Here is a 26,035-nt window from a genome sequence, read left to right on the forward strand (position 1 = left end):
AGTATTTTTATGCCCAAAGCCAGGGGGCAGGCCAAAGACCTCCCCATCTCAAGGACACCATGGTTCAAGGAACAAACAAGCATAAACTCCTCATTAATTCTCAAGACATCTGGCAACCACACCTTTGGCCATACATCCTGTTATCCAGCCTTAAAGAGCAAAACATCTAGCAGCCATGCCTTTGGCCAATAATCCTATTATTCAGCCTAAAGGCATAAAGACAAGCTTGAATTCTCTGACCTTGAGTCAAAATGAAATCAAGTCACAAGATGGAGTCACTGTGGGCTCCCACAGGACGGGAAGGGGAAGAATGGAGGGAAAAGGAACTGGACACTGTGGTAGGGATATAATGCTTAAGAGATGTATAAATAAAAATTAGAAAAAGAAAAACCTAGACAATACATTAAATAAAATTGATATTAATTTTTTTAAAAAAGAAAGAAAGAGAGGGAAGAGGGGAGGAAGGATGACAGAAAAGAGACAGGGAGGCGAGTTTGGAGGATATTGTTCTCTCATAGTTGATAAAATATTTTTTAAATTATCAAATCATGGCATTTCACTATACATATTATAAAAACACTTCCTCATAAAGAGGAAATGACCAATTAATTTATTCATCAATAAAGACAAGGTTGATTCCTCAGGTTCAAACTAGATTTTTTTTTCTTCTCTGGTAACTCAGAATTGAACAAACTAAGATGATGGCTGACTTATTCAAACCAATTCATAGCAGACTAGATACAAATGCTAATGTATCTAGTGTATCAATTTTTGTATAAGTATGATATCCAAGCCATCTATATAGTTTGTGCTTTATAGTTAGCATTTTCCTTATGTAAAGTGAATCTTCTTGGAGATCTCATTTTAATCACCAAGACTAGAACAGCAATTCAGAGGGTTTCTTGAATGACGGCATGGTGTCTCCTCCACTGAAACTGTCTATTTTTAGATAACCTAAAATTCAAGTTATTGAACAACAAAAAAGCTGTTTTTAGGCATAAGACTTAAGTTCCAGAAATAGACCAAATGAGTCTGCCCCTTCTCCGACCTGCATCATAGTCTACAAACTAACACAGCTATTCTCACAGGAGTCTTCTGCTAAATCCAGAAACAACTATCTGGTGCTGGAGAAATGTCAAGTAGAAGCACAGGCATGTTGATTTGTGGAGTTCAACACCACCCTCTGTAGCTAAGATTTTTCCTGCCTTGCCCACAGTCAGGACAAATCTCTGTCACCCGCCAGTCCCACAGCCGCTCAGACCCAACCAAGTAAACACAGAGGCTTATATTGCTTACAAACTGTATGGCCGTGGCAGGCTTCTTGCTAACTGTTCTTATATCTTAAATTAACCCATTTCCATATATCTATACCTTGCCACGTGGCTTGTGGCTTACGGGTCTTCACATGCTGCTTGTCATGGCGGAAGCTGGCAGTGTCTGCCTTCCTGTTCTCTCAATTCTCCTCTCTGTTAGTCCCGCCTATATTTCCTGCCTGGCCACTGGTTAATCAGTGTTTTATTTATTGACCAATCAGAGCAATTTAACATACAGACCATCCCACAGCAACCCTTACAATCTTGTAGACGAATTTCTAAACTGTCTTCTTAAATAAGACACACAGAGCCAAATACAGAGGTGATAGCCAAAGAGATCAGAGCAATAACCACAACTAGCTTTAGCTTACCACCAGCAGTAGCTTCCACAGAGAGAGCTTCTTCCCATCTAACCTGTGTTTTTTATTGCCTTCATGTTCTGCCTTCTCATTGGCTCTAAGCCCAGCCACATGACTTCCTCGTCACTGCCTGTTTACACAGACCTCCAGGTCTCTATGGTTGGTACTGGGAATAAAGACTGGTGTCACCATGCTTGGCTGTGTCCTTGACCACACAGAGACTCTGCCTGCCATGTGATCGGATTGAGGGTATGTGCTACCACTGCCTAACTTCTGTTTTATGGCGATTTGACCTCTGATCTCCAGGTAACTTCTCTGCTTGCATACACTGTAATTATTACCCACTTTATGATTTAGTATCACAAGAACGAGTTGGTCTGTCTTTTTTACTCTAACTGAAGTCTTTACTTAGAACTGAATTCAGTGCTAATAAATTTTCAAATGTGTTTTCCATTGAGGACTTGCACCAAAATGGCCGTCATAGGTTGATATTGTAAGCACCTGACCTCTTGTCTGACAACCCACAATGAATGTTCAGCTGCATGAGAGCACCCTGGGTATGACTTGGTTCTGACTAATATTATCTGCTGCGCTCAGTTATAACCTGACCATCTCTCTGATCTCCTATTTAACAGCCAGGAGCCTGCTGGGTAAACACAAGCATGACAAGCATGTCAGCATTTCAGGGGGAAAGTAATAAACACAGTTTTTCATTTTCTCCTACTTTAGCATCCAGGGAAACAGAGAAGACATAGGTAAAACAGGACAGTTTCATTAATGTGATCACAGGTTTTGACACAGGTAAAACTACTGCTTCCCAAAGACATAAATACTGTTGTAAAGGAAACGAGGCTCCATCAAGGGATGGTGTCTGCTCAGAGGACTACAGAAAAGGACAGTTTCATACAGTATATGAGGACTGTTGCTCTGAGCTTAGGACACCTTATTTCCCTCAAAGCCTGTGTGTCAGAGAGGGTGCCACTGGAGTGCAGCGTAGCTGAGGGCTCCTTTAGTTTATAATTTGAACTGCTCTGTTGTTATATTGTTTCATATTCCTTCTTTGGCTGCAATTTAAGCTGATTGATAGACTAAGAAAGAATACTTTGATTCAAGAAAGTTTCCTAATAAAATAAGGCAGAATCTCCCATCAATAAATGATCTACTGAAGTAATAATATCTTTATTGGCAGATAGAATCCCCTGTTGCTATTTTACTTTACCTTCATTTTTCTATGGTTCTTCTGCTTTTTATTTCTTATTCACCTCTAAATCTCAGACAAGTAATAAAATTACAATGCAAAATTCTATATATATAACTACATACAGTCCGTGGTATTGGGACTGGCATCAACTATAGTTTATTAGTGAACTCACTTGCTTTTCTTGTGGTTTTAAAGTGATGCACATTTTTTTTTCTGATTATGAGGCATGAAAAGGCAAAATGGCAAGGAAAATTATAATTAATAAACACAATCTATAGGTAAACATGGGTAGTATTTCACTGGTGATTTTTCAGGGTATATTCATTTATGTACCCTTCATACAAATTGAGTGAAACAATATTATCTTTTTCTAACATTTTTACATGGTGAACTATAGAGAGTTTTGAAAGTCATCTCATTATGAAGAGATTTGCTGTCTGTCCATCTAATAGAACTTCCTAACTTCCCTCTTCTTTGTTTTTCGGTAGAACTCGGTGCTTTTCCCTGTTCAGAGTTCCAATCGTTCTCACAGTTCTCATTGATTAGAGAGACAAGATTAAGGAAGCATAGATGAGGCTAAAGGAGGAAGGGATGCAAGTGTCCTCAGAATTAATGAATGTGGCCTTGAACATGTGCCAGTGAATATTTTGTGGTTTGACTGCCACAGCATCAGTTGCTTTTGACTCAGGAGCTCAGCAACAACTCTTGCAAGAAACAGTATCCTAGACTGATTTCTGACATGTGACTCCACCTTTTAACACTGAAAGCAAACTTTTGCATATATGCTGCTGAGTAGACATCGTGTCTAGTCATTAAATAAATGTTTCTCATACGAAGAACAAATTCTATAATTGGTGAAGTATTTGCGACATTCCAGGTACATACTTTATCTTTTATCAATCATTTCTTCTATATTTGGAAAACAAAAACCAAACACACTAATTCACCAATATGAGGTTACTTGTCAAAGGTCACTGATCAATAATTATTGATTAGCTGGTCATAATTTTCTCCCCAATTATGTTCTTATGCTTATACAGAATGAATTATTTTAACCTGGTATTTAAAATGTCAGTCACCCTTACTTCTGTTCAATATCACTGTGTAATTATTCAATAAACTAAGGCTGCATTGCTGTAATAAAACTAATTTCCACTGAACAGCCTTATGATACAAGGAGAGATTTATATCTTTATAGTAGTTTATTTTCCTTTAGGATAGCCAATACCACCTACCTACCCAGCATCTCCTAAAGAATGGAATCTTGCTAAATTACCATCACATCATTAGAATTTAGCTCAGCCATCACCTACTCAGAGAAATATTTTTAGTCCCCTCCGTAGCTCTTGTCCAAGTGAAACAGGTGCCCAGTGGAATGCTGTGCTACCTGGGTGTTTGGGTACAACCAGAACACACACACACACACACACACACACACACACACACACACACACACACCACAGGCATATGGGTAGTGTCCACTGTGTTTTATTTTATCCTCTAAAATAAGATTGTGAAAAGATTAGATCTGTTGTTGGTATGTAAAATGAATAAAAAAGTTTCTTAAATAAAACATAAAAAAGATTATCTCTTATTCATCCCTATGTCCAAAGAACCGGTAGTAGATGTGTAAAAACTTTCAGTTGAATAAATAAATGATAAAACAAATGATTTCAAGGAAAGAAAAGCACCATCACTTCACAATTTCCTGTTTCCCTGCATTGTGGAAGATTGCACAACAGAGTCACAAACCCAGGGCATCACCTCCACTACCAAACACTTACAAACAGAATGAAGCAGAGCCTAAACACTCGGATTACACAGTACTGCTGAGTCCAGTTTTCCTCTCCACATTCTACTATCTGAGAGATTAATTCTGTCTCTCAAAAATTCATTTTCTTCATCTTAAAAAGGATGATTTTTAGGAGTCAAATAAGCTGATGCACAGGAAATAAATGGGAAGAGAGTAAGGACCTGATAATATTAGTTTTCGTACAGTAAAATAAATTGGCAAACATAAAGTACAATTAGTTGAATAGGGTGCAGTTTAGACAATTAAGAATAATTGTTAGTAGGTTGGCTTAACAAGAGATTACCCAATTTAATAATATAAATGATTACCACTACTTATTTCCCCAATATCAAAACCCAAATTTGTACTTTCTTATCTATTTTCTCTAAGGAACTTAATGCCAGTAGATCATTACTGAGTTTGTCCCTTAAATCTCTGGACTTTTCAGACATAAGAGATATATGTAATCAGTATTACCTTTTCAGCTCTGTCATGCCATGATACTAGTGTCTGGAAGTCAAGGATAACATGGCAAAATCTTAATAAAAGGTAGACTAATCCAAAGAGCAGAAAATTATGACCCATCACTAGTCATATCTGGCTGATGACATTGTTCTAGAGAATTTATTTCTAGATATTCATATTTGTAAATCTTCCTTTGCTCAACCTCAGGAAATCTTACATTAAATGTGTATCATTTTAAAATCTTTCAAATGAGTCATATGTTATTTCTTTAAGCAATTTATTTACTTACACAGATAAAAGTGCTTTTGTCTAATTTGCTTTGGCTTCTATATTTTGTTTTTTCAGTAGACATATAGTTTTAGCTAAAAATTCCATTCATTATTTTTTATTTTCTTGAATAATATATTTGCTCTCATGTGAAGTCATAGTATAATGTTACATTGGTTGTAATTCACGTCAAAGATTTTTTAGCATTGTGTATGGTGCTTAAAATCTGTGGCAAATCTTGATTGAATATAGAAAAAGTATACCGAAAGGACTGATAATGGATAAAGACAAATATAATTCTGAACACTATTATCACCTGTGTCTATATAAACAAGACAGGTAATGAACCCAATTCTATGTAAACAAGAAAGTTTGATTTGTGTAGCATAAAATTTATTATTAGAGTTCAAACATATTTATTGAGTCTTGATTATTTCTTTTAACACACAGTTCTTCATACCTGATTTACTTATATTTTGCAAAATGCTAAAAAAGAAAGAAATACAAATGAGAGATTTATAAAGCTCTGAACTTTCACTGGGGTATGGCTTTCCTTTTCCTTCTCTTCTTCTTACACTCCTTTCATAAAACATTTAAATGGAACCTCAGATTCTTCTGCCCTGACCTATAACCCCAGACTATTAATCCCACGTGTGTACTATTCCTTTTCCAGAATGTAGTGTCAGCTCCTTTGCTAATTCCTGCTGAGAGGAATGAAGAGGCACAGAAAAGCAAGTTAGCTTCTGTTCCTGTCTGGAAAAGGGAGAGGGTGGGTGCTGCCTTTCTCCACTTTTGTTGAAATTCTATAGATAGACACACTTAAAACTAACGCTGTTTAACAGAATTTTAGCTTTACCAAGACCTGTTTTTAAATGGGCTAACATGTCTAGTGGGACACTTCTGGTACATGGCTCTCAAACCTCCCCCCTGCCCTAGCTGCTATTCCCAACACTCTGGTGTTGCTCTGGGTGTGTGCTGTCACATTAATAGAGGACATCAAACCTAATAGAGACATGCCGAGGTTCTGCAGAGTGTGAATTATTAGGTTGTGTATATGGGAGAGTATTAAATGAATCCGGGAGGCAGAGGCATTTTTAATGCTCTGTTTGTATCTGATTCTTTCTGTTTTCATACCTTGATGGAAGCCAAGCTGGAATGCTAACAGGAAATTTCAAACAGATAAGAGAGAATTTTAAACTGTTGCCATCCGTCTCCACTTCAGTCAGCACATGAAATAAACAACTTCAAATGAATTAAGGAACAAGGCGAGACAAAGGATGTGGCAGAGAAAGAGTCAGTATCATCTTTGTCTTTCCGTTTATTGCAGGGCTCAATTAACCAAGTCTTAACTTCAAGTGAGCTGAGCACCCATTTCACCCTCTTGTTTCTGTGCCACTTGACAAGAAATCCGGGGGTCTGAGAGACAAACTGCTTTGAAAAGTCATGATTTCCTATCACATTGCTTTTCTTGTGAAATGCAGATTTTGTTATAAAGCATCTTCTTCTTTAGAGAAAAATAGAGAATAAACTGAAAAAAAAAAACAGGAAAGTGTTTTCTTACTGAGAAAATTAAGGCCATTCTGAAAATTTTAATTGAGAAGTTGCTTAAACCAGTAGCTCATAAAAATAATTTACATACATCTTAAATGTCTTATGAATTTCATTATGCACACAGAAAACATGTGCACACATAAGGATATATATGTGTATTGTGTATGTGTATATATATAATATGATATTTACACATATAACATATGCATATATTTTATATGTATTCCCCAGGGTTTTGATATATAATCAAGGGTTTCATCCTTCACCTCTTTTCATATTATGGGTACATTATAATTTATAGTCCATAACTTTCAGTATTCTGTACTAACTCTCTGAAAGTAGAACTAGAATTTAAAGGCACCTAGAGGAGAATGGACAACAGTCTTTACAATGAAAAGAGCAACTATGATAATCAGGTACAACTCATGCTCAGTTTGTGGTCAAATATTTTTAACATCACCTTTACCTTAAAAGCAATACAGATAACCAATTAATTTAGACTAGTGAGATTTGGTTGTCCATAATTGTTCCAGCTACTTTAAACTTAACTGTAGTAATATAGAAATGTATTATATAGAAATGATAGGATAAAAAGGTAGATTATTGAAACTACTCTAAAAAAATAGAAATGATAGTATGAAAGAGTAGATTATTGAATCTACTCTGAAAAGAAAAAAAGAGAATATAAATATGAAAAGATAAAAGGTAGATTATTGAATCTACTCTGAAAAAAGATATAAAAATGATAAGATAAAGGGTAGTTTATTGAATCTACTCTGAAAAGAAAAAAGAGAGAATATGGATATGATAAGATAAAAGGGTAGATTATTGAATCTACTTTCAGAAAGCAACTACTAGTTTTAAATATTTTACATTGGATTGGATTTTTGTATATTGTATACAAATTACGTATATTGATACAAATTGAAATCATTTTTGCTGGAACATACTGTACATACATTTCTAATCTTGTTCAAAGTTTTGTACCTATACAATGCATTTAACAATGTAATGCAAATTGCTAGTCCTTGAAAGTTATTTTTACCAACTAATTAGGATATAAAGAAATGAAAGTTAGTAGTTAGTTATTATAGTCAAACTTGTAGTCATATTAGCCATGTTTTCAAGGTCAAAGAGATATATTTTAGACAGACAGGTCATCTTCAAACACTTCAGAGATCTATAAAATATGGCATCTAAGATTTTTTTGTTTGTTTTTTTGTGTGTGTTTATCTTGCTTTTTTGTTTTTTTTCCTTTTATTGAAAATATATTTTTTCTCATGTAATTCATCCTGATTACAGTTACCCCTCCCTCTAGTACTTCTCTCCCCATACAGATCCATCCCCTTTCTGTATCTCATTACAAAGTAAAAAGGCATCTAAGGGCTGAAAATAAAATACAATATAATAGGATTAAAAAACAAAATAATACATAAGAATGAAACAAAACAGAAGCAAAAGAGCCCAAGAAAAGGTACAAAAGCCAGACATAGATACAGAGGTCCACTTGTTCATTCATACACTCAGGAATCCCATAAAAACACTAAACTGGAAGCCATAACCTATACACAAAGGACTGCAGGTTAAATAGACAGAAAAAAAAACATAAATAAAATGAAATAAGAATTAAAATTAATGTAAATTTAAGCAAACAAACAAACAAAATTCCTGAGGTTAGCATTTCCGGCATCCTCTAGCTACTTCTGGGGTCCCACAGCTGTGCATGAGCTATCAGCATTCAGGCAAAATGCTTAGTCACCAAGGCATCTAAGATGTTTTAATAACAGATTTTTTTGTGTGTGTGACTATGAGACATGTCTGCTCCTGGCAGCACCTTTCTACTTCAGAGAAGATGATGGGCATAGAAGAAACTCAATGTGAAGTTTACTTTCCTTGTGGTTTGAAAGTTAGCCACTGGGCAAGAAAGTGTTCTTGCCCCAACTGCTGACAGTATGCTCTCCAAGTGGACAAGCAGGACACAAAACAAAGGACTGCTGATCCTAGCCAAGACAAAATAATAAGGTCCTTCAGAAAATCCTACTTCACAGAAAAGTCTGTCAGATATGCTAAGCCAGTAGGCTGAAGATGGATGCCCCAATGTTGCAGAGGAACCTTGTGTGACTGTCCAGGCAGTCAGCTGTTTCTGTAATCTCACAATTTTTTGGAAGTTGCTTGTTTGCACTTCCTGCTTACTCAGTAAATATTATTTACTTCTCAGGTCTCTGAGGGAGTTGAAGACTAGATAGTTATTATTATAGTTTTCCTTGTTAAAAAATTCAGAAGAGAATCTCACTAAAGAGGTGTAAAGTGTATAAGTTTGAAAGATAAAAAATATTTTTGAGTTGGTAATACAAGTTAGGATAGAAAGTGAATTAGGTACAACACTCTGGACTCAACACAATAGGATAAATAACGGGATATTTTCTCTGAATCTGTCAAATGTTTATGGACTGGACATTGTGATTGTAATTATTGACTGTATATATTATATATACTTATTGTACTTATTGTATATAGTTTTTTGTATATTAATTATAACCTTTTATTATTTTAGACAAAAAAGGGGAAATGTGGTGATATATTGTGTACCCTAATAAATTTGCCTGAAGTTCAGAGAACAGAACAAGCCCTTTGATTAAATATAGAAGCCAGGCAGTGGTGGCACACACCTGTAATCTTAGCACTTGGGAGGCAGAGATCAGTCTGGATCCCTGTGAATTCAAAGCAACCCTAGACTACATGAGATTAACTCAGTCCAGGAGACAAAACAGGCAGTGGTGACACACCTTTAATCCCAGTACTGGAAAGTACACAAGCCTTTAATCCCAGGAAGTGATGGCTGGGAAGAGAAAGGTATATAAGGTGTGAGGAGACAACTGAGGAAAACTTTTCAGGCTGAGGAGTCCTAGAGGTAAGAGGTGACTTGTTCTTTGTCTCTCTGATTTTTCAGCTTTCACCCCAATATTCTGGCTCTGGGTTTTTATTAAAAGACCATTTAGCAATTTGTGTTACACTATAGTCTATGCAAATTAGATTTATCAAATCTTTTTAAAAGTAGTCACCTATTTTAATAGAAGGGGTTTCTACACTTCTATTTAATATAGATATAAAATAGTTAAACAGGATGATAATCCTATTATAACTACAACACCAGAGAAAATCTGACATTAAATCACTGGCTTTTTGTTAAGCATATCTTAAACTTGAGAACTCGAGAAGTGTGTACCTGTTCTGGAAAATACCAATAAGATGCAATCACTCAAATGTCATTATCCTGAGTCAATATATGCCCTAGGAGGACAACAAACCATCAACTAATCTAGATCAGTTATCAGGAAGTTAATCGGAAAAATATTTATATTGTTACACTTTAATTCAAAGATAAAAACATTGCATTCACATTTGTTTATATCTCAGGATATAGGAACACATGTAATATTAACTATTTTTAATAAAAACATGAGAAATATGTTCATCTTTCCCTGTTGAGTCAAAATTATTGAGTACCTGCTTTGTATACTTGAAGAAATTAAATTACAACTTAACTACTACTTCAAAAAGATAGTAAACCCCTATGTAAGAGTAAGGACAATGTATTTTGTTCTCATTATAACAAAACTTCAGTTATTTTGTGCTAAAATGGAGACTATCTCCCTATCTATCTATCTGTCTGTCTGTCTGTCTAGTTATCATCTATCTATCTATCTATCTATGATCTATCTATCATCTATCTATTTATCTACCTGAACAAACCAGACAGTATTTTAGCTCCGATAATAGAGAGTGAAGATAAAAATGACTACTTTAGTAATTCCTAATATTGCCAGTGTACTATTTTATTGTGTATTGTCAATGATAATAAATCAGAATGCACCAGGATGGGAAGACTTTAACAATTTCCTACCCAAATTTCTGAGCCCAAGTGTTAAGTCTTTCTCCCAGTTGTTCAATTACTAATCTAGATACAGATCTGAGGACATTTCATTTTATAACTGTAATTATGGGCTCAAATTACTTGTCCTTAAAACAGAGTACCTTTATGGGCATGCATTACACAATAACAGGAAATCTTTAAATGCATAGACTTTCTGCTTGAGCAGAGTGAAGGAGATGTAAATCTGCAGAGCTTAAAGAAAGCTGGCATCCATATTGTCAACTGTTTGTGGTAGTCATATGATGAGGAACTGTGAAAGTCAACTACCGGTTGGTGGCAACACCCAATCCACATCCAGTAAGATAACATAAAGAACTGCATTCTCTGTGGCTGCAAGGTATTGAGGTCTGCCTTATAGATGAGGAGTAGACATCCATCTTCACCAGGATATTAGTCACTAGCTTAGCTTTCTCCAATAGTTCTAATAAAGTGCCATGGGCTGACTGACTTTAAAAGAATTGTCTTCAGCAGTATAGCACTTACGAATCAATCTTTTTCCAATAGCTAGTTCCAAACCCTTGCTTACACAGATGCTCCTGAGTAGATTTGGTGAGTCACAAAATAATATGTGAACATGGGAAACAGGGGTTTCAAATAGGAAGGAGATAAAAGAGGCTGAGAGTGACAATGACAAGCATGCTGTGTATGTATACATAGTCAACAAATTTAATAAAATATTTTAACTAGTTTTTTCTCTCAGTTTCCCAAAGGCTGAATGTAAAAATCAAGATATTTCTTCCAAGAGACCATGAGAAAACCATGTCCTGCTTTTTCTTAGCTTTTGAGAGTGGTCATCCATCTTTACATTCCTTGGCTTGATACTGTATCCTGCTAGTTTCTGCATCAGTCATAACCCAAGGTTCTTAACATGTGTCCCTGTTTTTAATATGGTATTTTTCTTCTGTTCTGAAGAAGTCAGGTAAATTGGGTCAGGAATATTCTAATGTATTTATCTTAATAATTTGATAAATAATTCTGCTAGACTCTAAGTGGAGGATCTACCATGTTACTCCCAGAACTGTAATACATTATATAGCTAAGAAAAATTAACACAGCATCATAATTCCTTGAAACATTAAGTATCTAGCATCACATAGATAAATAATATACAGTTATAAAAACATTATTCAGAAACAAATGTCTTTATTTATAAATCCCAGTATATTTATTTTTGGTTTACATGTATGTTTTGCCTGATTGTCTATACATAATGCCAATGCATACAGTATCCATGGACATAATGAAAGGAACCTCTGTAAGAGGAATTCCAGACAGTTGTGAACTATCTCATAGGTTCTATGAACAGAACACAGGTCCTCTGCAAGAGCAGCAGCTCTCTTAACAGCCAAGTTATCTCTCCAACCCTGCATTTCCAAGTGTTTCCAAGAGCTGCAGTTCCATGTTTCTTGATTCCACAGTAAGTAACTATTTGAAAGGTCTTAGATCTAAGAATTCATTACTTGAAGGACCAGTAATGGAGATAAATTGTGTTGCATAAGTAAACATGTGAAATAATTATAGAAAGATAGGAAATCTTCAATGGCATTTATTGGAGGCAGCTTAACGGCCATATGATGAAAGACTTGAAAGAGGCAAGTGAGTATTTTTGAAGCCACCTGAGACATTATTCTTGATACCACAATTACTGACTAACTAGGATTTTAAGTTGCTTGCAGGTGTTAAGCAAGTTAAGTCCTTCTCTTTTGCTCCTGAATAAAATGTTCATTAGAATCAAGTGGGGTGGTGGTGGCGCATACCTTTAATCACAGCACTGGGGAGGCAGAGGCAGGCAGATCTCTGTGAGTTCGAGGCTAACCTGGTCTACAGAACAAGTTCCAGGACAATCAGAACTACACACACAGAAACCCAATCTCGAAAAACCAAAAACAAAACATCTACTACTTCTGCTTTTATATTTGTTATATCCTGCTCAGACTTTCTCATGTAATATGTATTGCTTTTATCATTAAAAAGTATAAAATGATTTTAGAAAAGTTACATTGTTGGATTATCTTGAAGTGGTATCAGTTTACAAGGGATAAAATGAACAAACAAATGTTTCAGATGGAAAACTGATCACCTGATCCTATATTGTGTCATTTGTAAAACTGAAATACTGGAGTTCAGGACTGGAGAGATGACTTAGCTGTTTAGAGTACTTTCTGATCTTACAGAAGACCTGGTTCTTTTCCCAGCACCCATAGGACACCTCACAACTGGCTAGAATGCCTGTTATGGACATTCTTTTTCTGACCTCTGTGGATACTGCATGCATGGGTGTACATACAAACAAGCAGGCAAAGCATTCATATGCATGTTTATGTGTGTATATATGTATGCATATATATGTATGGTAATATATTACATATATACAATACCATATATATGTATATATACACAAACATACACATATATAATATGCTTTAATGCAGAGTCCCATGTCTTTAAAATGTAAGTATATTATTTCAATATTTAACATAAACAGAAGTCTCTAAATTCCAATCTTAGTAACTGCATCCTTACTAATGATCAGATTCCTCACATTCTATTCAAATAGCAGCAAGTCAACTGAATACAATAGTTTGTGATGTATTCATAATGATCTTGTAAGGAGGCAACTCTTCAGGTGTGGTCCCCAGGTTTCTTAGGCTCATCTGAAAAATTATAAGAAATTCAAGTGTAAAGCCTCTCCCCCGACCTCCTCATTCTGCTACCCCAAGAGCTGTGGCAAAATGTGTTACAAGAGGACATGCAGGTGATTTCAGTTCATGGTCATAGTGACCCCCATTGTTGAAAAAGACCCGTCATTGTCATCACTGGGGGGCCTGTTCCTGCTCCCATTCTGCAAGGGTTACTTTAAACCTTGCAACCATAATCATGACCTTTACATGTCAATGCCATATTACACCAATATACTCATTCTATCCCCTCTAGAACATAGTTATGATAATACTTATACAATAAAATTATTTAGAATACTGCTTAAAGTGATATTTTTTGAAGAAACTAATTACACAACAACAGAATTTAATCATTTGAACACCTAGAATGCAGATGACCCTTCTGGTCACATTATTTTTTTCATCTTCTATTGATAGATATACAGAGGTGACTGGCTGTCAAAGACATGATAATCATGTTCTGAATCACGCATTAATAGCATATAAACTCTACCATCACTATTTGTGTGATTGCACAGACTTGTTGCTATACTTCTGCAAAGACAGACAGTTTGCAATCAAATATGCACCAGGATCCAAATAGCTCGTATAACCACATGTATTACAGACACATTAATAATAAGGGGGAAGAGTAGAAGATAAAATGTACACAGGACATAAATGTTTAACCACCACATAGCATTTGAATAATTAACAGAATGATACCCTTTAGTGCAGAGTCCCAAGTCTTTAAAATGTAAGTGCACTATTTCAATATTTAAGCCAAAATAAATGAAGTAGTCACAGCATGAAAACTATACATCTAGTCAATGCAGTGAACAAATGCATCATCATAATAAAATGGCATTTAAATGTGAATTGGTCTCATAAGGTGTAAGAATTTTCCTAACCAATATAATTTACTCAGAATAAGATTAGCAAAGACAATTTTTGAAGTTATAATATTCATTACCTCCACGTTTCATAATAGAGCTTGTTCAGTGTATCCAAAGTGGTCCAGTGTGTAAGCTGAACTTTTATCATGTCTAAACAGCATAACTGATAGTTACTTGATAACTCTTTTATGAAGCAATTTTTTAATAATGCTTTCATATTTCTGCTTTATGATGCCATTAAAGTCATCATTTGTCACATTAGTGATAGAGAGATTCTTAAAATATCTCTACTAGCAATTCAGGATGGCTTTTAATGTCAGCATAAATTTCTGTATTACTAAACTAGCTATTTGAAATATTAACAGTGCTGTTGGCAATTTCAAAATATATATGACAACATTAGTAGATACCACAGATCCCTTAGGTCTGATGGAAACCAGTTAGAAAAGTAAAGAAATTACATTAGAATAGTCTGGTTTGACCTTGTGATATGAATTAACAGCAAAGAAGAATTGCTTAATTTGATTGTAAAATGGACCCATGAAACTTCTGTTCTAGGATTATTTATTTCCCATAAAACTAATCACTTTAAGTGAAGAGAGAACGGGGAAGCAAGATGTCCAGAATGATACCTAATTATGAAAACATCAGAGTTCAGAATCAAGGAGATAGTCTGCAGCACTTTTGTAGACGCTGAAGCACTGCATGCCAGGCTTCTCCCCACCCCTACTCACATCACAGCTTGACACGGGAAGGGGGGTGTCTAGAGGCCCATGGACAAGGCTTCAGAGCTCTAAAATTAGACTGCACCAGCTGTGCATAGCTGGTATTCTGCTGCAGGCTGTGTCCATGTGTAACTACAGCCTATCATGTCATCCGCTGCTTTGCTTTTGGAAAAAAAGTATCATCATCCAAGGACAACCTCCCTCCCCACTGCTGGCCTCTGGGAGAGCAGGCTGCACCCAATGTGTGCCTCTGTTCTGTGCATGTTTCATCATTGATGTAAAAGGGCTTAATCTCTTTCCTCATGAATATATGTAGACAACAGCTCTCATCTCCTGAGAGGTGTTTTTTTTCATAGGATGCAACTTAGCTCTTTGATTTGATGAGTTATAATAAATCTTACCTCGGAGCCCAAGATATATGTTTATGATACGTCAGATAGGATTTGATTTATTAAATGATGTTTGTTATTCTTTGAAAGTTTTGTACATTTATACAAGGTATATTGATCATATTAATCCACCCTACATCCCACCAATTCCACATAGTTCCTGAACCCTGTCAACCTGACCCAACTTCATGCTCTCTTTTTATTGCTGTTATTGACCCCTGCATCTAACTAGTGCTGCCTATGTGGGTGGCTACCTACAAGGACAGGAGCATCCTGCCACAGGCCAAGTCCCCAAAGGAGAATAATTTTCCTTCACTATGCAGCTACCACTTGTTCCTGTGATAGAGATGAGGCCTCTGATTCCCTCATCCATACTTGGATGTCTACTGGCTTGATCTTATGCAAGTGTTGTGCTATGGATCATAACTGTTATGAGTTGATGTGTGCTACAGCCACGTCAGGCATACAAGTCAACATTTCACAGTTTTCTTCTCTAGCTACAGCTCTAGCACTCTTTCTACTCCCTCTTCTATGAATTTCTCTGAATCATGCATGGTGAGAAGCTGATAAGGATAACCTATCCACAGTCAAGCACTCAGAATCATTTATAATCAGCATTTTAGCCAGTTATGAGTCCTGCATTAATCACTACCTACTGCAAAAAGAAGCTTCTTTGACCAAAAGTTGAAAGCAACACATATCAATGGATACAAGCATAAAATATTTAGGATGCACATTGACAGCATAATAATTTACAAAAAACAAACAAACAGCAAGTTGCCTCCTGATGCCTATGGCTTGTCAGTCATGTGCTTTTGACCCAGGTTACAGTGCCAGGCATGAAATCTTACTGTGGTGCGTACCTCATATTCAATCAGATAATAGAAGATTACTCCTGTGATCGTAATGCTATGATTTCTCCAGTGGACACATCTTGCCAGGAGGTCACTCATGCAGGGCCCAGTGCTCATTAAGACCATTGATGCTTTTATTCCCCAGCAGCATGCGGAGCAGCTTCTGGCACTATTCAAGGTAGCAACAAGGTTTCGGGTCAGTTCAAGGTTAATTTTATATTTTTTTCATCCAAAATAAACAGTGTACTCAATAATTGGCTATTACTCTCTAGTTATGGTGAACAACCTAGAGCAATGACAATCACCAGTTGAGGTGTGAGTGCCTCTGGGACCTCACTGACCAGTAGCTCAGTGAGGGAGTAACCAGTAATAGGGAGATAACAAATGCCTGGCACTGAGGTTTTATAGCCCATGTATGTCCTCTGGTAGCAGCAACTCTCCACCCACACAGAGTACTTCTGGTTTATAGACTAATGGTATTAAGTATTATATATAAAATACTTGCTTTTGTGTGTGTATGTGTATGTATATGTGTACATATATACATAGACATATAACTGGTTTATAGACTATAACTGGTTTATAGACTAATGACATATATATCTGTGTGTATGTATGTATGTATTTGTATATGTGAACATATATACATATACATATAACTGGTTTATAGACTATAACTAATTTATAGACTAATGAATTTCTGCAAGGCCTATTCAAGTCTCTTTAGTTTCGTTAACCCACTCTCTACCATCTCTTCTCCCCAATATCTCTATCCCCATTAAAACTTTCCCAATTATTTCCTCCATCACCTTTTATGTCAGCTGCATTATGCTGCTACCTCTTCTAATTAAAATTTTGTCTTGGATTGTGAAATTATATATGTAGTGGTTTGAATAAGAATCTTCTACATGGCCTCAGATATTTAAATCCGTAGTCTCCAGTTGGCAGGACAGTTTAAAAGGTTTTAGCTGGAGGAAGAAATATGTAACTAGGGGAGGGCTTTGAGAGTTTAAATCCTTGTTCTACTTACTGTTTGCTCTCTCTGCTTCACGCTTTGAAGTTCAAGATGTGAGCTCTCAGCTTTGTGTTCTGGCAACCCTGGTAATGAATAGAATGGACTTGCCAGATACCTACACTAAATATCATGAACTGATGAACCAACCCCAGAATTCTGAAAATTGTCTTCATTTGTTTGAAAAAAAAATCCCACAATTCCAGAGAATCTTGTGGAGAATTGGCATTATCATTCCATCTCTAAGCTACTGGGGAAAAATAAAAAGTGAAAAAGCTGCATAAGAAAACCACTGGGGGAGAGAAGGATCTTAGGGGAGAAAGCTAGAACACAGGTGATACAAAGAGGGGAACAGTGAACGGTTCGGAAGGATATCTAAGCGGTGACATGAATGGAAAGGCAGGGCAGAGGAGTGCGGTGAGTGAGGGGTAACATTAAGGCTGTCTTTTAAAAAAGCATATAGTATAGAAATCTATTATTTTGTAAGATTTCAAATGTATGTATGTCTTCAGATACAGGAGTTTAATCAGAATTACCCTACACAATGGCTAATGCTCTTCCCAGAAGCCATGTACTGACAAATAAAAAATAAAAAATAATGTTGGATATGTGCTACCTCCCACCACACTGTTGGTTGAGAGTGCCCTGACGACCCTTTAAACAATAATGGGAAGACGTGCAGAGATGACCAGTCACACTAGTGGAAAACCATGAACTGTAGACTAGTGGCTGTGGAGCCCCCATGGGACTGGACTAGGCCCTCTGACCCTTTAAACAATGCAGGCATTTTCTTTTCTTTTCTTTTTTTCATTTTTCATTATTAAGAAATTTCCTACTTACTCTACATACCACCCACAGATCCCCCCCTCCTCCCTACTCCTACCCGCCAGCCCTCCCTCCCAAGACACACCACATCCCCCAAATCAAGTTCTCCCATGGGGCATCAGCAAAGCCCAGCACACTGAGCCTAGGCAGGTCCAAGCCCCTCCCCACTGCACCAAGGCTGCGCAAGGCACCTCACCACAGGCACTGGGCTTCCAAAAGCCTGTCAGTGCACCAGGAACGGATCTCAATCCCCCTGCTTGGGTGACCCCCTAACAGTTTGAGCCAAACAACCGTCTTCCATATCCAGAGGGCCAACTCCAGTCCCATGGGGGCTCCACAGCCACTAGTCTACAGTTAATGGGCTTCCACTAGTGTGACTGGTCATCTCTGCATGTCTTCCCATAATGATCTTGATATCTCCCACCTGCAGAATCCCTCCTTTCTCTCATTGATTGGATTCCCAGAGCTCAGCCTGGCACCTTGCTGTGGATCTCTGCATCTGCCTCCATCAGTCACTGGACAAAGGCTCTGTGATGACGGTTAGGGTATTCACTAGACTGGTCACCAGAGGACCAGTCCAGTCACCCTCTAGACTGCTGCCAGCACTCCAAGGTGGGGTCATCCTTGTGGATTCCTGAGAGTCTCCCCAGCACCCTGCCTCTTCCTATTCCCATGATGTCCTCATCTATCATGGTATCTTCCTCCCTGCCCTCCCATTCTGTCCTTGTTCCAGCTCAACCCTCCCATTTCCCTATGTTCTCATGCCCTCCACCAACCGCGCCCCCCCACTCCCAGTCCATTCATGTAGATCTCATCCACTTCTCCTTCACTGGGTCATCCATGTGTCCCTCCTAGAGTCTTATCCTGTTAGCTAGCCTCCCTGGAGCTGTGGGTTGCAGTCTGGCCATCCCTTCCCTCACATCTAGTATCCACTTTTGAGTGAGTACTGTGTTTGTCTTTCCAATGCAGACATTTTTATTGCTTTGGTTGCTCACCAGAACTTGATACTAAGTCATCATTGCAATAAAATATCATGCACTTTGGTCATAGCACATGTAAAATTATAGTTGATATTGAAAGAAATATTTCTCCTCCCTGGCTAGGTTTCACACCAGAAGCTATCATGCAGACTACTAGGAGAGGAAAGACCTGAACAAGCTTACCCATATGTGAACCCTGTGAGCTACAATAACAAAAGACATGGCAAGATATGTTCATCAGTGTAACAGTCATGAATGTTGTGGGAGTAAACAACAGCTTTCTGCGTAGATCTAAAGGCAAATGATGAAACACTTGCTTGGTACTGTAAATGTTGACAAGGACCAACACTTAAGAAGCTCATAGGCTCTAAGGGCGAATCTACTACTATCATTTTGTTAAATTAAAAGAGAGCCAAATAATACTCTAAATTGGTATTTTTATACCCTTAAATCAATGCAGCTTTCAGACAGACCTCATCAGAGATAGGGGTTTTTTTTTTTGTATGTCTGTTTATTCTTTTTTGTTTGTTTGTGTGTCTGTCTTTGTGTGTGTACATATAGTACACAGCAGTTACTGAAGAAAGAAATTAATAGCAAGTCAAAGAGCAAAAATAAGTATAAGTGTCCAGGCATGAATGGGACATCTATATCATAATACTCTTCCTAAGGATCAGGACCCATTGTAGAAGAGAAGACAGGCAGAAAAACAGAGGTTGGGGAAAGAAAGGAGTGAAATATAAATTTCAGTGTATAACAGAACTGCCGTATAACAAATTCGCTGCAGCCATATTTCCTTGCACAGTCAGCATTCCAGCACAGAACAGAGAAGAGGTTCATGAATCCCAACTCACAGAAACTACTGACAGTTGCTTAATTCCAAAGAAAGGAAAATCAGTTTTCATCAGGGTGTGTACCTGGGTAAGTTGACTTCTTTCCAGAGCCTGCTCCATATCTATTGAGTATATGAGCAGAACCAATTCTATTTGGTAGCTTATAAATTTTAAAAAGAAAAAAAAAGAGGAGACGAATTTGAGAGGAGTGAGGAGTTGGAGGATGAATTTTGAAGGAGTTACAGACAGGAGTGTATGATAAAAATATATTGTTTGAACGTATGAAATTCTCAAATAATTAATAGAAATAGGTTTTAAAAGAAAATCACTGGAAAAAATAGAACACAGGTAAACATAGGGGCAAATGGAGAACAGTGTGGAGGGATGTTTAAGTGGAAAGAGGAATGGAAGGGCAGGGCAGAGGAGGAGGCTGAGTGAGGGATAACATTAAAGTGTTCCCAAAAAACAATATAGTATAGAAATCTACTATTGTGTAGGATTTCAAATGTATGTATGTCTTCAGATAGTTACAGACAGGAGTGGGGGTAACTATGTTGAAAATACATTGTTTGAAGGTATGAAACTCTCAAATATTTAATAAAAATATATCTTAGAAGAAAATCATTTTTAAAAAAAAGGGGGGGCACAGGTGACACAAACAGAGTTGATATGCTCATAGTAAGAAACGACTGGTTAATTTGTGGCTTTCTAACACCATGTCTCTAGTACACCACGTCAAAGCATGCTCTTACTATCTCCAGAAAATATCTTATTTAACTCTAGTAAAGACCATAGTACTGAACTCTATTTAGTCCAATCAAAGAAGAAAATCATGTTCTTTCAACATGATGTATAGGCCTGAAAGACATTGTATTCAGAGAATTAAGCCAGGCACATAAAGACACATTCCATGGGATCTTACTTGTAGATGGAGTCAGAGAACAATTTGAGCTCTCAGAAGCTCAGCCATTACTAAGTGATGGGGAGACAGAAGTTAGAGAATTTTTGATGGAAAGAAAAAGATTTGGCTGCTATGAACAATCTCTGGTGATCTGTTATACAGTTAGGCTCCATAGTTACAGCAATATGATACAGCAATATTTTGCAAGTTGATAAATAAGGAGGTGCTGAGTGGTCTCATCACAAAGAATAAATATCAGAGAAAATTATGTAGTAGTTTGATTGAGCCAGTCTATATGTACACATATTTCAGAATACACTTTACACAATAAATATGTACAATTTTGTGTTAATTAAAATTAACAGTGAAATTATATTAATGGGAAAAGGACAAAGTATTTTCTATAAGTTGTTATTTGCAATATCAGTTTCCTTAATCAATGAAACAGAAAACATATACTTTTATATGATACTTAGATCCAGGTATATTACTTGTGGAAAAAAAAACAAAATTACAGTATTAATTACATATCATAATTAATATGCTTCTTAATTACTAACAGCAATGTGAATTACAATTCATATCAATTTTTCTTCATTTAAAAAAGTATTTTCTGAAGAATGTGGCTTGATAATTAAACTATTTGTAACTAGGGACCATCTCTTTTTAATCTGAATCATGACTATCTGCTGAAGCAGTTAGCTTGTGTTAATTGGGTGAGAGTGATATAATAATCTTGGGATGACTTCAGTTTTTAGAAGAGTATTGAGAAATGATGTCTGGCATCTTTTTGCAATATATAACTTTAAATTATATGTCATATGTTGTGTTTACTTCTTACAGTAGTATATGTTGAATAAATATTTAAATAACAATAACTAAATCAACATATTGACCAAGATACTAGGAAACCAAATAAGCCCCAAGAGAAAAAGATAAGGTGTGACTAGAATGTTTCATATCATCACACTTATTTACTATATTTTTTCCTGCTTAAAAGCATAATGGCCTGTTTGAAATGTTTAATTTTCTATAGATTTGGATTTGTAGTCTGTATAGAAAATCAAGTTAGTTTTGATCATTGATATACTTCCAATATTTTACTGATTAAAACTCAGGAAATATGCTAAATAAGATATTTTAATTTATTAAGTAGTTTTAGATATAATGAAAATAAATAAAATCAAATTTAACCTGGTACCCCTCTGTTATAAGTTGCAAAATATACAATTTGTTCTTTTTGAGAGAAGAATGTCTTCTGAAGAACAGAAAATTCTATAAAGTTCACAGAAGTCAAATGCTTACTGATTATTTGAAAACAAACGAATAGAGTGGACTTACCATATTCGTTAAATAAGTAGGCCCTCCAAGGCCTTATAAATCAGTCTTACTTCCAAGTCATAACACCGCCTGATTCTCCACAGAAGCAAGTCCTAGAAAAACTAACTCTTGGGAGAGGAAACAGACGCTATTGATGTTACAGGAGACTAGAGAGGAAGCAAGCACTCCCCTTGCCAGCGTTCTCTATCAGCAGCACTTGTTAGCAAGATTTTTATTATTTGCAGTCACCTTCTGACAGAATAACAAGTTTTAGTATGGAATTATTTGTGGAATGTTTATAAATAATTAGTTAACACTGTATTGACCATCATAAAATTTACCCTCGACCAACATGAAATCTTATTTGGATTTTAAATATTTAATTAAATATAAATGTATCAAAACTAAGGAGTAGTTGGAAAAAAACAAAATAAATGTTGATAACAAAGATACAGAACCAGGAATAAACTCCTGTCTGATTTCCTTTAGCTAGACTATACATATCAGCAAAGGAGGAAGGAGAGGTGTTGTCTGAGATAGCCTGAGGTGAGATTTACACAAAATACATCTAATATATTTAATGTAGGGATTCTAGATTGTTTGTTATAATTCATGTTGATATATTCCAAGAAGAACTCCAATCCCTTCTTCACTGTATGAAGATAGTCAGAGAAAATAGACAATCTGTAAATGTTTAACTTTGCCTTACTGAGACACCTGTATCTCTGCAATGATTGACTTCTAAGAAGTGAAGAGTTCAAAGGCACAAATACTTTTCCAATTGTAGAACTAGTATTTTTCAGTCACTTGCAATCAGTTACAGAATGTAATCTCTACATTTTGTATTTTCAAAATAGTAAAAAAGAAAAAAGACAAGATTTAAACAGCTAATAGTTGCTTATATTTTCTTTTTTATTTAAGAATTTTTTAAATTTATTTTGCATACCAACCATAGATTGTCCTCTCATTTCTCCTTCTGCTCCCACCACCCAGCCTTCCCTTCCACCACCACCACCCCCCCGGTCTCTCCTCCCTAAAGGGTAAGGCCTCCCATTTAGAGTCAGCAAAACCTGAGGCAGGTCCAAGTCCTTTCCCTGTGCATCAAGGCTGAGCAAGGCATCCCACCATAGGTAATGGGTTCCAAAAAGCCAGCTCATGCACCAGAAATAGATCCTGATCCCACTGCCAGGGGTCCCTCAAACAGACCAAGCTACACAACTGTCTCCCATATACAGAGAACCTAGTCCAGTCCCATGCAGGCTTTATAGCTGTCAGTCTATAGTTTATAAGTTCTCAGGAAGTTGGGCTTGGTTCAGTTGTCTCTGTAGATTTCCCCATCATGACCTTGACCCACCTTGCTCATATAATCCCTCTTTCCTCTCCTCAACTGAACTCCTGGAGCTCAGGCCGGTGTTTAGCTATGAATCTCTGCATCTGCTTCAATCAGTTACTGGATGAAGGCTCTATGATGACAGTTAGGGTATTCACCATCTGATTGCTGAGGTAGGTCAGTTCAAGCATCCTTCCCACTATTGCTAGTAATCTAAACTGGGGTCATCCTTGTTGATTCTTGGGGATTTCCCTAGCACCAGGTCTCTCCCTAACCCTATAATGTCTCCCTCTATCAAGATCTCTCTTTCATTGCTCTCCCACTCCATCGCTCCCCCAGCTGGAACATCTTGTTCCCTCATGTTTCTTATTCTCCATCCCTTCCCCTCTATTGCCTCCCCTTGCCCCCAGTTTACTCCAGAGATCTCATCTATTTCCCCTTCCCAGGACAATCCATGCCTCTTTGTTAGCTAGCTTCTCAGCACTGTGGGGTGTAGTCAGGTTATCCTTTGCTTTATATCTAGTATCCACTTACAAGTGAGCAGGATTCAATTAATCCATCAGTGGTAATGTCAAGATTTTCCTTATTGGCTGCAGCAAATCCTCCCTCTTTTAAACTCTTTTATAAAAACTAGAAGGGTGGTATACATGTGACTTTACACTCTGCAGCTTCATCCTGAAGCTGACCACTCCTTGTTAAGGGAACAACAGACTGAAATACTTTTCATCACGGGAAGGGCTTGGTGCTGTCTGAAGGCCCATATCACATGGCTGAAAACTCATCTACTAGAGTCTATATCCCAGAACATCTAAGTCCTTATGATAAACATGTTTATTATCAAATTATTTCACCATTATAGTAGTTGGAGATTGACAAATCACTGAAGAATCTATAGAAATAGATCCAAAATGCTCTTTGAAGTATTTCCAGAAGCACATTAAATACTTTTAGTATGTATTTCTTCCAAGTTAAAAAAAAATAGTAAAGTAGGGCTGTCATTGTGATTTTACTCTCTAACCTCACAGAGACAAAAAGAGAACAAGGAAGAAAATGTAATGGGAATACTCAAATGGATATAATGAGACATGTAAAATGAACATACTTTATATAGTTGCATGTATTTGACACTTGCTCTGTCTTGTTTTCCACATCATTTTGTGATTTTTGTCTTATAAGCAGATGATGCTCAGTAACATTCCAGCTGAAAATTTCCATTCTCCCACAAACAAAGCACAAAGCTCCATTGACAGTACAATATGAAGTATTTAGAAATGTCAAAGTCAACTTCCTTGAGAAATAGCTGAAATGCATCTGCAATAGAGGAACAATTCCATTCTTGAACTTTCAGTATCATTCTTCATTTCCTATCTCCAAAGCCAAGCAAATGTCATACATGTACTTTCAGGGAAAAAAATAAAAAATATCCATAGAAACCATAATGGCATCATGTGATGAGTGCCGTGCAAAGATTTGGAGCTGGAATGCTACCTCATAGTTTTGAACTGGGCCTAAATATTAAAGACTTGGTTCTTCCACATCAACAAAAACTGGACGTGGGTTGCACCAAAAGATATTGTATAGTACTGGATGAATTCATTTCCTTGAACCAGGGGCAATTTCTCCAAATAATCAGCAGTCTGGGGTCCCACCCCATAAGGTAATTCTGCTCAATCCTCAAAAATGAATTTATTGGTGAATTATTGTCTTTTCTATGGCTTTAGGATTTTCGAATCACACTTGCTACTCCACTAACCTCTGAACCTTACCCAAGGAGTAATTGTCAAATGCTTGCATTCTGGTCCCAATTTCTGTCCCTACTTTCCATGTAGGGATCTTACACATTCATTGCTAACTCTATCAGCACCTGTTGCCTATGGAAAGGTTCTTAACACCCCCTTCAGATTCTTGAAGATTGGCTATTTTAACTATACAGAAGGTTTGCTCCTGGGTTTGGAAACTGCACTTAGTTCAAGATGAGTCATGATTCCTTCTGATAATCCATTCTAAAATCAACACTAAACCTTCAAGACTGAACCTGCGCTCTTTAACTCTTATACAGCTGGCCAATCTCTTCAAAAATTGAGATATCGGGCTACAGAGCTTCAAACACCTGTACACTAAAGAGAGGCAAGAATCCCATACCAAGAACCACCACCAATAACCTAACTCCAGATTCGTAAGTCCCATCTCAAGTACACAAACACAAATGACAAAACAATAAGTATCTGTCACAAGTTACTAGTTCCATAGAAATGACCTCTGAGGAAAGTGACTTATGTGCAAGACAAGATTTCAAGATACCAATGAACACAGGATTTTAAAAAATATGAAATATATGAATAAATGCTCCAATGAAGACCTCAAGACTATAAAGACTTGAGTTAAATAATGAAAAGTTCAACTTACAAAGACAATATCTAAAGAAGAGATA

The sequence above is a fragment of the Peromyscus californicus genome, unplaced genomic scaffold (genome assembly GCF_007827085.1).
Source record: "Peromyscus californicus insignis strain IS unplaced genomic scaffold, ASM782708v3 Scaffold_4__1_contigs__length_199733344, whole genome shotgun sequence".
In the NCBI taxonomy this organism is placed as follows: domain Eukaryota; kingdom Metazoa; phylum Chordata; class Mammalia; order Rodentia; family Cricetidae; genus Peromyscus; species Peromyscus californicus.